Below are 14781 nucleotides of genomic sequence, written 5' to 3'. Positions count from 1 at the left end.
ATAATAATAATAATAATAATATGTGTGAAAGCTCATAGTGAATAATAATAATAATAATAATAATAATAATAATAATAATAATAATAATAATAATAATAATAATAATAATATGTGTGAAAGCTCATAGTGAATAATTATAATAATAATAATAATAATAATAATAATAATAATAATAATAATAATATGTGTGAAAGCTCATAGTGAATAATTATAATAATAATAATATTAATAATAATAATAATATGTGTGAAAGCTCATAGTGAATAATAATAATAATAATAATAATAATATGTGTGAAAGCTCATAGTGAATAATAATAATAATAATAATATTAATAATAATAATAATATGTGTGAAAGCTCATAGTGAATAATAATAATAATAATAATAATAATAATAATAATAATAATAATAATAATAATAATAATAATATGTGTGAAAGCTCATAGTGAATAATAATAATAATAATAATAATAATATGTGTGAAAGCTCATAGTGAATAATAATAATAATAATAATAATAATAATAATAATAATAATAATAATAATAATATGTGTGAAAGCTCATAGTGAATAATAATAATAATAATAATAATAATAATAATAATAATATGTGTGAAAGCTCATAGTGAATAATAATAATAATAATAATAATAATAATAATAATAATAATAATAATAATAATATGTGTGAAAGCTCATAGTGAATAATAATAATAATAATAATAATAATAATATGTGTGAAAGCTCATAGTGAATAATAATAATAATAATAATAATAATAATATGTGTGAAAGCTCATAGTGAATAATAATAATAATAATAATAATAATAATAATAATAATAATAATAATATGTGTGAAAGCTCATAGTGAATAATAATAATAATAATAATAATAATAATAATAATAATAATAATAATAATAATATGTGTGAAAGCTCATAGTGAATAATAATAATAATAATAATAATAATATGTGTGAAAGCTCATAGTGAATAATTATAATAATAATAATAATAATAATAATAATAATATGTGTGAAAGCTCATAGTGAATAATAATAATAATAATAATAATAATAATAATAATAATAATAATAATAATAATATGTGTGAAAGCTCATAGTGAATAATAATAATAATAATAATAATAATAATAATAATAATAATAATATGTGTGAAAGCTCATAGTGAATAATAATAATAATAATAATAATAATAATAATAATAATAATAATAATAATAATATGTGTGAAAGCTCATAGTGAATAATAATAATAATAATAATAATAATAATAATAATAATAATAATAATATGTGTGAAAGCTCATAGTGAATAATAATAATAATAATAATAATATGTGTGAAAGCTCATAGTGAATAATTATAATAATAATAATAATAATAATAATAATAATATGTGTGAAAGCTCATAGTGAATAATAATAATAATAATAATAATAATAATAATAATAATAATAATAATAATAATAATAATATGTGTGAAAGCTCATAGTGAATAATAATAATAATAATAATAATAATAATAATAATAATAATATGTGTGAAAGCTCATAGTGAATAATAATAATAATAATAATAATAATAATAATAATAATAATAATAATAATATGTGTGAAAGCTCATAGTGAATAATAATAATAATAATAATAATAATAATAATATGTGTGAAAGCTCATAGTGAATAATAATAATAATAATAATAATAATAATATGTGTGAAAGCTCATAGTGAATAATAATAATAATAATAATAATAATAATAATAATAATAATAATAATATGTGTGAAAGCTCATAGTGAATAATAATAATAATAATAATAATAATAATAATAATAATAATAATAATAATATGTGTGAAAGCTCATAGTGAATAATAATAATAATAATAATAATAATATGTGTGAAAGCTCATAGTGATTAATTATAATAATAATAATAATAATAATAATAATAATATGTGTGAAAGCTCATAGTGAATAATAATAATAATAATAATAATAATAATAATAATAATAATAATAATAATATGTGTGAAAGCTCATAGTGAATAATAATAATAATAATAATAATAATAATAATAATAATAATAATAATAATAATAATATGTGTGAAAGCTCATAGTGAATAATAATAATAATAATAATAATAATAATAATAATAATAATATGTGTGAAAGCTCATAGTGAATAATAATAATAATAATAATAATAATAATAATAATAATAATAATAATATGTGTGAAAGCTCATAGTGAATAATAATAATAATAATAATTATAATAATAATAATAATAATAATAATAATATGTGTGAAAGCTCATAGTGAATAATAATAATAATAATAATAATAATAATAATAATAATAATAATAATAATAATAATAATATGTGTGAAAGCTCATAGTGAATAATAATAATAATAATAATAATAATAATAATAATATGTGTGAAAGCTCATAGTGAATAATAATAATAATAATAATAATAATAATATGTGTGAAAGCTCATAGTGAATAATTATAATAATAATAATAATAATAATAATAATATGTGTGAAAGCTCATAGTGAATAATAATAATAATAATAATAATAATAATAATAATAATAATAATAATATGTGTGAAAGCTCATAGTGAATAATAATAATAATAATAATAATAATAATAATAATAATAATAATAATATGTGTGAAAGCTCATAGTGAATAATAATAATAATAATAATAATAATAATAATAATAATAATAATAATAATAATAATAATATGTGTGAAAGCTCATAGTGAATAATAATAATAATAATAATTATAATAATAATAATAATAATAATAATATGTGTGAAAGCTCATAGTGAATAATAATAATAATAATAATAATAATAATAATAATAATAATATGTGTGAAAGCTCATAGTGAATAATAATAATAATAATAATAATAATAATAATAATAATAATAATATGTGTGAAAGCTCATAGTGAATAATAATAATAATAATAATAATAATAATAATATGTGTGAAAGCTCATAGTGAATAATTATAATAATAATAATAATAATAATAATAATATGTGTGAAAGCTCATAGTGAATAATTATAATAATAATAATAATAATAATAATAATAATATGTGTGAAAGCTCATAGTGAATAATAATAATAATAATAATAATAATAATATGTGTGAAAGCTCATAGTGAATAATAATAATAATAATAATAATAATAATAATATGTGTGCAAGCTCATAGTGAATAATAATAATAATAATAATAATAATAATAATAATAATATGTGTGAAAGCTCATAGTGAATAATAATAATAATAATAATAATAATAATAATATGTGTGAAAGCTCATAGTGAATAATTATAATAATAATAATAATAATAATAATAATAATAATAATAATAATATGTGTGAAAGCTCATAGTGAATAATAATAATAATAATAATAATAATAATAATATGTGTGAAAGCTCATAGTGAATAATAATAATAATAATAATAATAATAATAATAATATGTGTGAAAGCTCATAGTGAATAATAATAATAATAATAATAATAATAATAATAATAATAATAATAATAATATGTGTGAAAGCTCATAGTGAATAATTATAATAATAATAATAATAATAATAATAATAATAATAATAATAATATGTGTGAAAGCTCATAGTGAATAATAATAATAATAATAATAATAATAATAATAATAATATGTGTGAAAGCTCATAGTGAATAATAATAATAATAATAATAATAATAATAATAATAATATGTGTGAAAGCTCATAGTGAATAATAATAATAATAATAATAATAATAATAATAATATGTGTGAAAGCTCATAGTGAATAATAATAATAATAATAATAATAATAATAATAATAATAATATGTGTGAAAGCTCATAGTGAATAATAATAATAATAATAATAATAATAATAATAATAATAATAATATGTGTGAAAGCTCATAGTGAATAATTATAATAATAATAATAATAATAATAATAATAATATGTGTGAAAGCTCATAGTGAATAATAATAATAATAATAATAATAATAATAATAATAATAATAATAATAATAATAATAATATGTGTGAAAGCTCATAGTGAATAATAATAATAATAATAATAATAATAATAATAATAATAATAATAATAATATGTGTGAAAGCTCATAGTGAATAATTATAATAATAATAATAATAATAATAATAATAATAATAATATGTGTTAAAGCTCATAGTGAATAATAATAATAATAATAATAATAATAATAATAATAATAATAATAATATGTGTTAAAGCTCATAGTGAATAATAATAATAATAATAATAATAATAATAATAATAATAATAATATGTGTGAAAGCTCATAGTGAATAATAATAATAATAATAATAATAATAATAATAATAATAATAATATGTGTGAAAGCTCATAGTGAATAATAATAATAATAATAATAATAATAATAATAATAATAATATGTGTGAAAGCTCATAGTGAATAATAATAATAATAATAATAATAATAATAATAATAATAATATGTGTGAAAGCTCATAGTGAATAATAATAATAATAATAATAATAATAATAATAATAATAATAATAATAATAATATGTGTGAAAGCTCATAGTGAATAATAATAATAATAATAATAATAATAATAATAATAATAATAATAATATGTGTGAAAGCTCATAGTGAATAATTATAATAATAATAATAATAATAATAATAATAATAATATGTGTGAAAGCTCATAGTGAATAATAATAATAATAATAATAATAATAATAATAATAATAATAATAATAATAATAATATGTGTGAAAGCTCATAGTGAATAATAATAATAATAATAATAATAATAATAATAATAATAATAATAATAATATGTGTGAAAGCTCATAGTGAATAATTATAATAATAATAATAATAATAATAATAATAATAATATGTGTGAAAGCTCATAGTGAATAATAATAATAATAATAATAATAATAATAATAATAATAATATGTGTTAAAGCTCATAGTGAATAATTATAATAATAATAATAATAATAATAATAATAACAACAACAATAAAACAAAATAATAATAATAACAAAAATAATAATAACAATATTAATAATAATAATAACTATAATAATAATTATAACAATAATAATAGCGGGATATCAACAGTGTTTATATTACATAGCTAGGGAGGAATATGGAAAAATATGTACATCTATATCAAAAACACTTGTAAACGTTTTTTTTTATAGTGGCGAAATATCAAGATAAAATGGCATGTATATATATACTAGTAAAAGTACTCGTCGTTGACTGGGTTCAAAAACAGCCTACAGAAAATGGACTCTGATTTATGAAAGTATGATAGGTTATGAATAGGAAGGGTTATAAAGGGATAGCTTCGAATTTTGGGGTATCAAACCAAAAGCAAAATATGATGAAAGTAAAAATAAAATAGATAAACCCCATAATTTATTATACCATACCTGTTCACATTGAAACACTTATCACAATATTCTGTGGATCTATATTAAAAAAACTTGTTAAACTTTGTGACATATTTCCATTCTATGGAGGTCAGGCGCGAACGAACACCCCATAATTTTATTATACCATATTTCTTAAAACTGAAACATAATTATCAAAGTATACTTACGCAGATAGATATGAAAAGTCTTTATTAAAGTTTGTGCCTATTTCCATTCTATGGCGGCCAGGCGCGAACGCAGACCCCCACAATTTTATTATACTATCCCTATTTAAGTTAAAACATACTTATCAAAGTATTCTTATGTACATCTATAACAAAAACACTTTTTAAAAATTTTAAAAAAATTTATTTCCATACGTTTTGGGCAAGACGCGAAAGCAGACTCCACAATTTTAATGAACCACTGTTCTGCCAGATCAAACATACCCATTCCTGTGTCTCGATACATCCTCTATCCTTATATGTAATCAGTTTTTTAATGAACTATATAGGAGCCTATTCGTGACCAGACACACACACACATTCAGCTTTATATTATAGATATATATATATAAATTTATTTCAGCTTGTCTGCGAATGTTTCTGCATACTTATTTCCGTCCAGCCCTGCTTCCAAGGCTTCGGAGCTCGTATGAATGCACGTCTGCACCGTTTGCCGACAACTCCTCTCCTAGACTGTTCAACTCTCATCTTTGGCCTGTCGGGTCTGGTACGTCATCCGCAAAAGGACGCGTTTCATTCGGGAGTTCCGGTGACGTAAGGTATCCAACGACACGTCTCATTAACGCGTGACATATGGTCACGTATCTAACTTCTCAAGATCCACCTACCATATATTTTGTTTATATTTAGCTAAGGTAATTTTCTAAACATTTTAAATAAAACCTATTTTTACTTTCCAGTGACCAATTTTATTTCTCTAAACAATAATTCTTGATATCAACTTTTTTAGCAAGATCACTGGATGATGTCCGGTCTTTTATCTAACAAAGATATGCAAGCATATACCAAAACATATAAACAAGTGAGGTCAGCAATGGGGTTAAAAATAAGGCATGAAACCTACTTATCTTTGTGTATCGATTGTTTAATGCTATTTAGATGACAGTTTTAAAATGTTTTGTATAATTTTAAGCGCAGAAATGAACAAAGTATTAATATGCGAACATGTTAGTGTATATTTAAAATATGAATAGAACACTGCTTCAAGTGGCCGCACCTCACTTATATCCGTGGCACATTTCAAAATGCCTCCTATTTTTTGATTCCGCCCGATTAGTTTATAGGGAATTGCAAATTACATTGTTTTATTGAATCAATGTATGCATTCATAACCTGAATGCTTCATCTCTCTGTTTCAGATACTGACGGTGTGAGTCAGAAGCATATATGCGTCATTGACTACCTCCATGCAGAAAAAAATTGAAACGATCACTATCGCCGCCGTTGATGTCAGCACAGTTAGCAAGTGGGTGCATCTGATTTCAGACTTACGACAGAGATGTGAGTGACAAAGAACGCTCCAGATGCCCATACACTAACCACCACCGCCCCTATCGCTGGTAAAATTGCATTCATAATGGTGGTGACAATGTAGAAAAATAAATTCTTAAAATAGAAGGTTGCTCATTTTAAGAGTACCAATTCTGTCTTTATAGCTTTTCAACTTTTATTTAATTAAAAATAGGATGCATTACTTGGGGAACGGCCCTAGCAATATATTGTGCTATAGTAGCGAAATATGAAGGTAAAATGGCATTACATGGCTTTATAGTAAAATATATGTTTCTAATATATAAAACGGTAACAATGTCGGTTTTAATGCTAAATATAAGTATTCTAAAGCCATATTCTATAGAGCTTAATATCATTCATAGGGAAAAGTGACAAAGAAAATATTCTCTTCTTGATAAAGAACTTGGTTTTAGTAGTGCTCTAGTTGCCTCCTTAATGTTATAATTGCTCAATATCTTAGAAACAGTCACAATTCAATGTGCTTAATATCTTAGGTGAAGCCAAAGTGAATCAAATTTAGTTTAATCTTGTTCTGAATCCTAAACAGATGTCTGTTTAAAATGTCGCCCACAATAATAAATAATTTATATGTTTTTCTATTTTTTATTCAAAATTCATAGCGCTCAATATTTTGCATATAGGTGGTAGTAACGCAAAAGTGAAGTTACATATAAAACAGAAATGGTTTTAAAATGTTTCGGAGGCTTCCAAATTACTATATGGACTTATTATTTTGCATCTACAGTGTGTTAATGGCTCCGGATTACGCCGGGTAGCCATACTAGTAATTAATAAAGCCCCAGTATATATTCACACACATACATTTTATGTAATTCCACACTACAAGTAAATTTGGTTCAACCCTGAGGAAAATCGCATACATAAGACCAGACATCATTTTTTTTTCTCACAGTATGCAAGAAATTTTAACATTTTGTCCAGGGAAGAAAATGCGTATCTAGTATATAATATAATAAGAATTTCATCAGACCAAAATAGGAACCATATTGAAACGAGTCAAAATTACATTCGTTTTACATAAGATATTTGGGTGTGGTTTACGCAAGTGGGGTTTATACTCTTTGGTCTGATGAAATAGTATCTTTAAATTGGGATTCCACTGAAATATGTATATACTAGCTCTGTTCTACATTGAGCACTTCTAAATAATAACGGCTCATTGGATTTACATCTAGGAAACCAATCTATACACACACACATACACACACACATACATACACACACACATATATATATATAGAGAGAGAGAGAGAGACAGACAGACAGACAGAAGTGAAAAAGGAACGCACCAAGTTATATGTCCATTAAAGTTTATTGCAAGACTTCTTCTGGATTAATAAATTGAAGAAAATAAGATACAAGTACAATATTTAAAAATATTTGTTGTGAAAAGGATAAGTTTGTTCTATTTCAGAACAAAATGTCGTGGGAAATTCAAAAACGTATTTGCGTTGTGAAGTAAGATTTCGATATATATATATATATATATATATATATATATATATATATATATATATATATATATATAGTACAAGCAGTAAACGTGAATACAATATACACTTCGAACCTCATCTTAAATAAAGAATTTCGTACTAAACATAAACTAGTTGGAAATCGCATTTTCTTTCCATATTATGAAAATAATGCGCATATGGGAAGCAGCATATAATAAAATAAGAAATAAGACAATATATTCGATATATATATGTGTGTGTGCGCGCGCGCGTGTGTGTGTGTGCGCGTGTGTGTGTATTACAGCAACACCAACAAACTTCACAAACTTCACAAACCCCTCAAACAGATAATCAAACAAGAGCAACATGACCCCACTCTCAACACAATATGCAACCCACTTCAAGTTAGTGCAAGAAAACAACCCCTGAATCTACGGTCACTACTTAAATCCACAAAAATACACAACACTTTCGCACCTCAAGGAAACAAAGCATGCAACAAACCCTGGTGCAAAGTGCGCAAATTCATTAATACTGACGGCACATTCATACCTCCAGACACAAACATTCAACTTAAATCACCCACTCTCACCTGCGGTAGCCCCAATATAGTCTACCTAATATATTGCATCAGATACACAAAGAGTAACTACGTTGGGAAATAGACCGAGAGTTCCGCTTACGACAAAAAAACAATTAGAGACAAATCCACACAGCACACAATAGCAATGCACTTCATCCTCCCAGACCACAGTCTAGACAACATGAAATGCATCCTTACAGCCTCCAACTTTTGGACACAACAAAAAAGAAGACAATATGGAAAAAAACTCATTCTGAGACTTAACATCCATATCTCCGTCCAAAACAAAGATCTGGGACCGCTGAATGAGTATTTTTTATAAAACTAATACAAAACCATTTTTTACAAGGCACAGGGTAGAGTGAGTATGCACGGCGGAAGAACGACTTAGCGTTCCTCATTAGGAGTTTGTCTTTTGTTTTCGAAATGCTTTTTTTTTTTTAGTTTCCACATTTTAATTTTCAACATATATTTAATTAATTCCATTTTCCGTGTACGCATACGCGTGTACACAAATGCACAGGTGTATATGTGGGTGCATTACCCATTTCCATTCACAAATCCCATATATTATAGTACCTCTCTTTGAAGATATACGGGATATGGTTTAGTATTGTTGCTGTTACTATTGTTTAACTCTTTGTTTAAGCATTGCAATATACCTACCTTTAAGTTTTATTTCCAATTGTTCTTAATCTCTGATTGCTGTAACCGGCATATTGAGTTTCCAATTATAGTGATTGCTTCTAATTCAGAAACAATGCTTTCCCTTATCTGTCATTGTATGTATGTATGTGAACTCCACTGCCTTGTGGGCCAAGGTTATTTAACCAAAGGCTAAGAGTGAGGTAACCCTGACAGAAAACTCCAGAGGAGTTTAGGCCCTGTAAGCTGCGGCATATATGACCAACCGGCGTGTGGAATATGCTCTGGTGCCCAGAAACCTAAGTTCCAGTCATGGATAAAATGGCATGGTGGGTGGAGAGTGCTCTGTAAGCCGTAGTGAAGGCAATCTCCCTAGGAGAAGGAAACTCTGATATAAAACCTGCGATTACGACTGCATCCAATGATGTTGACTTGCTCTTCTTTTTGGATCAATGTGGCAGTTGTTTAGAGAGTGGGATTATCTCGGTGCAAAGTCTTTCCCCACTATAACAATCCTCATACACAGGCATTGCTCGATATAAATTAGATACACTCTTCCCATCTCGTGTATCTTTATAGCAAAAAACGGCAAAACATTCAATGAAGTTGGAAAATATGATTATAAACGTAAATGGCAATAAGGGAAACTGGAATTTCCAGGTCCTGGCCCGGCAGGTGTTTCAGGGCTCCACAGCCTGGACCCGGTCGTCATCATGCTACTGCAATGGAAATATATGACAAAGACCATCGATTGTTGGAATGTGCGAACGCTGCATAACTTGCCGTCAGCAATAACGCGTCCAGAGCGTAGATCTGCTCTTGTATCTAAGGAACTTCAACATTATGACATGGACATAGTTGCTCTGTCTGAGACCAGGTGGCTGATGAGGAACAGTTTTCTAAGTTGACTGGGGCCTACACCATTTTCTGAAGTGGTAGAGCAGATGGATGTAAGAGGGAACCAGGCGTGGCTTTTGCTATAAAGGCATCAATTCTTTCTAGCCTGGAAGAATCCCTGTGGTGTGAGTGACCGGAACATGAATATGAGGTTACCTCTGGTAAATGGTCGTTATACAACTTTTTCGAGTGTCTATACCCTCACTATGGATGCAACAGAAGATGAAAAGGTTGCTTTCTACCTTGCTTTGTGCAGTGTAGTTAGACGCATTCCCTCTGCTGATAAGATATTCATTCTTGGAGATTTTAATGCTAGGGTGGGAAGAGATTTTGAAACCTGGGATGTGCTGGGTAAACACGGAGTGGGCAAGTGTAATAGCAATGGTCTGATGTTGTTGCAGTTTTGTTCAGAGATGGGTTTTTAAATCGGTAACACCGTGTTCCAGCAGAAGGACAAATACAAGACGACCTGGAATGCATCCTGGTTCCAAACAATGGCACTTGATAGACTATGTGCTAGTCAGAAAATTTGAGATGAGAGATATCTGCAGTGTTCGTGTCATACGGGGTGCAGAGTGCTGGACCAACCATCGGTTGGTCCGTGCAAAGATTAAGTGTGTTGTGAAGCCCAAGATGAGGGGAGCTAGTGTGACTATGCCAAAGCGACTTAATGTTGCCCGTCTAAGGGACAATATTGTGAGAGAGAAACTAGTTAAAGAGATGGAAGAGATTGATTGAAAATACTTGGCCTGCTTTTAAGGAATCTGTCTATGAGGTATGTGAGAGAGTATTAGGTTACTGTGAGCGTAAACATTAGGATTGGTTCAATGAGAATGATACTGAAATTCAGGCTCTGCTTGATTCAAAAGCCAGGGCATTGCACGCTTATCTCGGGGATGGTTTGACGGATGGTGAGCAATATCGATTGAGGGACAAGTTTAAGACAATCAAGCACGAGGTGCAGAAGAGGTTGCGTAACATGCAGGATGAATGGTGGAGGCAGAAAGCTGAGGAAATACAGTTCGCCTCGGATTCGAACAACACCAAGGTCTTATACAGCCTACTGCGCGCGGTTTACGGACCATCCAGATCACCTATCACTCCTCTGCGCTCGAAAGATGGTGGGGATCTTCTTCGAGGCCCTACCGACATTCTTCATAGATGGAGGGAGCATTTCGATGACCTCCTGAACAGACCTTCTTACGTTGATCAGGTTCCTTCTCTCCATGAGGTTGAAACAGCTGTCTATAACCTGAACAATGGAAAGTCTCCTGGCCCGAATCGTTTTTATGCGGAGATCTTTAAATGTTCTGGGCCCAAGATGATGCAACGCTTAGCGAAATTGTTGCTGACTGCTTGGCGGGATGAGTGTATTCCGCAGGATACACGGGATGCATTGATGGTAGTGCTATACAAGGGGAAGGGTAGCAGAGATGACTGTGGAAACTATCGGGCATCTCTTTGCTGTCAGTAGTTGGTAAGGTGCTCTGTAGGATCATGCTAGACAGAACGCTGGATCACATGTTTTGCCTGAGTCGCAGTGTGGTTTAAGATTCTTAAAGCTCTTCCACGATGATGTGCAGGCTGTGATTAACGTTGGGGGAAAGCTGGCTGATCCTATCTCAGTAGAAAATGGTGTTAAGCAGGGAGACATTCCAGCACCCACACTCTTTGCGTTGTATTTCACCATGGTCTTTCGAATGGCATTTGGGGGTGCTCTGATTGTGTCTATATTCGTTACCGAACTATTGGGGGATTGTTCAACATTAGGCGCTTCAATGCAAGTACAAAGGTACTCATCAACACGATTCGTGACTTGCTCTATGCGGATGACTGTGATCTGGTGGCTCATACGGCGATTGATATGCAGCATCTTGTGGACGCTTTTGCGGTTGCCTGACGCGCATTGGGCCTGACCATCAATCTGAAAAAAACTGTCTTAATGTATCAGCCTGCTCTGGGCATGCCATACTATGAGCAATCAGTTTATATCTGTGGGTCAAGGATAGCGGTTGTCACTAAGTTTGTATACTTGGATAGCAAACTGAGTATGTCTGGTGCCCTGGATGATGAGGTATCGTTACGCATCAGCAGGGCAAGTGATGCCTTCGGAAAGTTGGACGGGCGTTTGTGGAGACGTCATGGGATCTGGCTGCCAACTAAGATTAAGGTTTATGCCGCATGCGTTTTCTCTACTCGTCTCTATGTTTGTGAAACTTGTACAGGGAGCATTTGAGACATCTCGAGTGGTTTCACCAGATGTGCCTACGGCGAATCTTAGGTGTGGGTTGGCAGATGTATGTCAGTGATGTGGAGGTGCTTGAACGGACCCAATGCCTTAGCATTGAGGTTCACGTTATTAAGCATAGACTGAGATGGAGTGGACATATGGTGAGTATGTTAGACAGTCGACTTCCCAAACAATTCCTTCATGGCGAGCTCACCGAGGGAAGACGTCTAGCTCAAAAGCCTAAATTGAGATTTAAGGATTGTTTAAGATCCACCTTAAAAAATGTGAGATTGATGAAAGAACCTGGGAGAGTCTTGATTTGGATCGTGGAGGGTGGAGAAGGACCTTGCGGGGAGATGTGGGCAAGTTTAAGGCGGATCGAACCCAGTATGAGCGGCTGAAGCGCGATATCCGGAAAGGACGAGTGAAAGGAGCCGTGGATGGGAGGGGGCGCCAAATTGGTCTGGAGTGTGAGGTGTGCGGAAGAATATATCTGAGCAGAGCTGGGCTAATGAGCCACCAGTCTACTCATCGGCGCAGTGGGCCACAAAGCAGTCTTGAGTTGCCAGAGAACCTGTGTGAACTGCAGGCGAATGTACAAAACGACAGACGGTTTGAAACAGCATTTGATCTTGCATAGAAAAGAACAGCAAGAAAGTGCTGCTAGTGGTGCACATGTCTGTACAATGTGTGCCAAGCAATGCCAGAGTTTAGCAGGGCTTAAAAGCCACATTCGTGCGGCCCATCACTGAATGTTTTCATGTTTCTATATACTTTTTTCTTTTTTGTGCTATATAGAGTGATGGCAATGTTCGAAAGCGAATTTGCTGCCATCATGTATGTGAATATACGAGTGTGAATGTGTTTGGGAGAAGAGAGGGAGGGAGAGACATATGGACACACAGACAGACAGAGAAACGTTATATATCAAGCAACCAAAAATCTAAGTTGTTTTCACCGATATTTCACTATATTTGAACAAAAGTAGGAATAAAATTAAGTAAATAAAGAAAGAATATTATTCATTTACTATTTTAAAAGAATATGTATATATCAATTAATGATAGACATTCGAATATACAGTATAAAGTAATAAATAAATGTGTGTGGGTAAGTGGGCGGGAATACATAAAATCCAGACAAACACATAGGACGTTATCCTCTCACTCCATCCCATACTTAGAATCATAACAAGTTTATGATTACAATAGGACGCATCGAATTTTGGTCAGATGTTTCCACTTGTCTTTCCTGTTTATATCTGTCCATCATTCTCCATGTATGTGTGTACATACGTCTATAAACGTGTGTGTGTATTCTGTGAGTACGGGGACGTGTAGAAGCATTGTGATAATGTACGGGTGTGCATGCATGTATGTTTATATATGTGAATGTGTACGTGGGGTGCGTGAGTGTCCGATTCAACATTTTATGTAAGACTTGGTTTTGAATAAAAGCCACACAAATTGTTGAACATTCCAAGTCAAAAAATATTAGGATGGTCGTATTCAGATAGATCTTAACCTCAGTCCCCCCCTGCTGCTAACCCTGCTCACCTGCACCCATGTTTCCATCATTCACACTGAAAAAAACCGAAGGATCGGTCGAAAATATGTGCTTTTGAAAAAAAACGTTTTTGTGTTTTTTGTTTTTTTTCGTCAACGTCAACACGTAGGAAATAAATACAGAAAAGATATAAACATTTATATATTTTCGTATTGATTTATACACACACTCACACAAACACACATAAACACACACACAAATATAGATAGATAGATAGATAGATAGATAGACCAAGTCAAACTAGCCAAACTGGTGATATGCAAAGGCTTTGCTTATAAAATTAAAAAATATTATATTATAAAAATATTATATCATAAAAA

Source organism: Euprymna scolopes, chromosome 7 (genome assembly GCF_053919585.1).
Source record: "Euprymna scolopes isolate OS-2025 chromosome 7, ASM5391958v1, whole genome shotgun sequence".
NCBI lineage: Eukaryota > Metazoa > Mollusca > Cephalopoda > Sepiida > Sepiolidae > Euprymna > Euprymna scolopes.
This window is presented reverse-complemented; position numbering follows the sequence as displayed.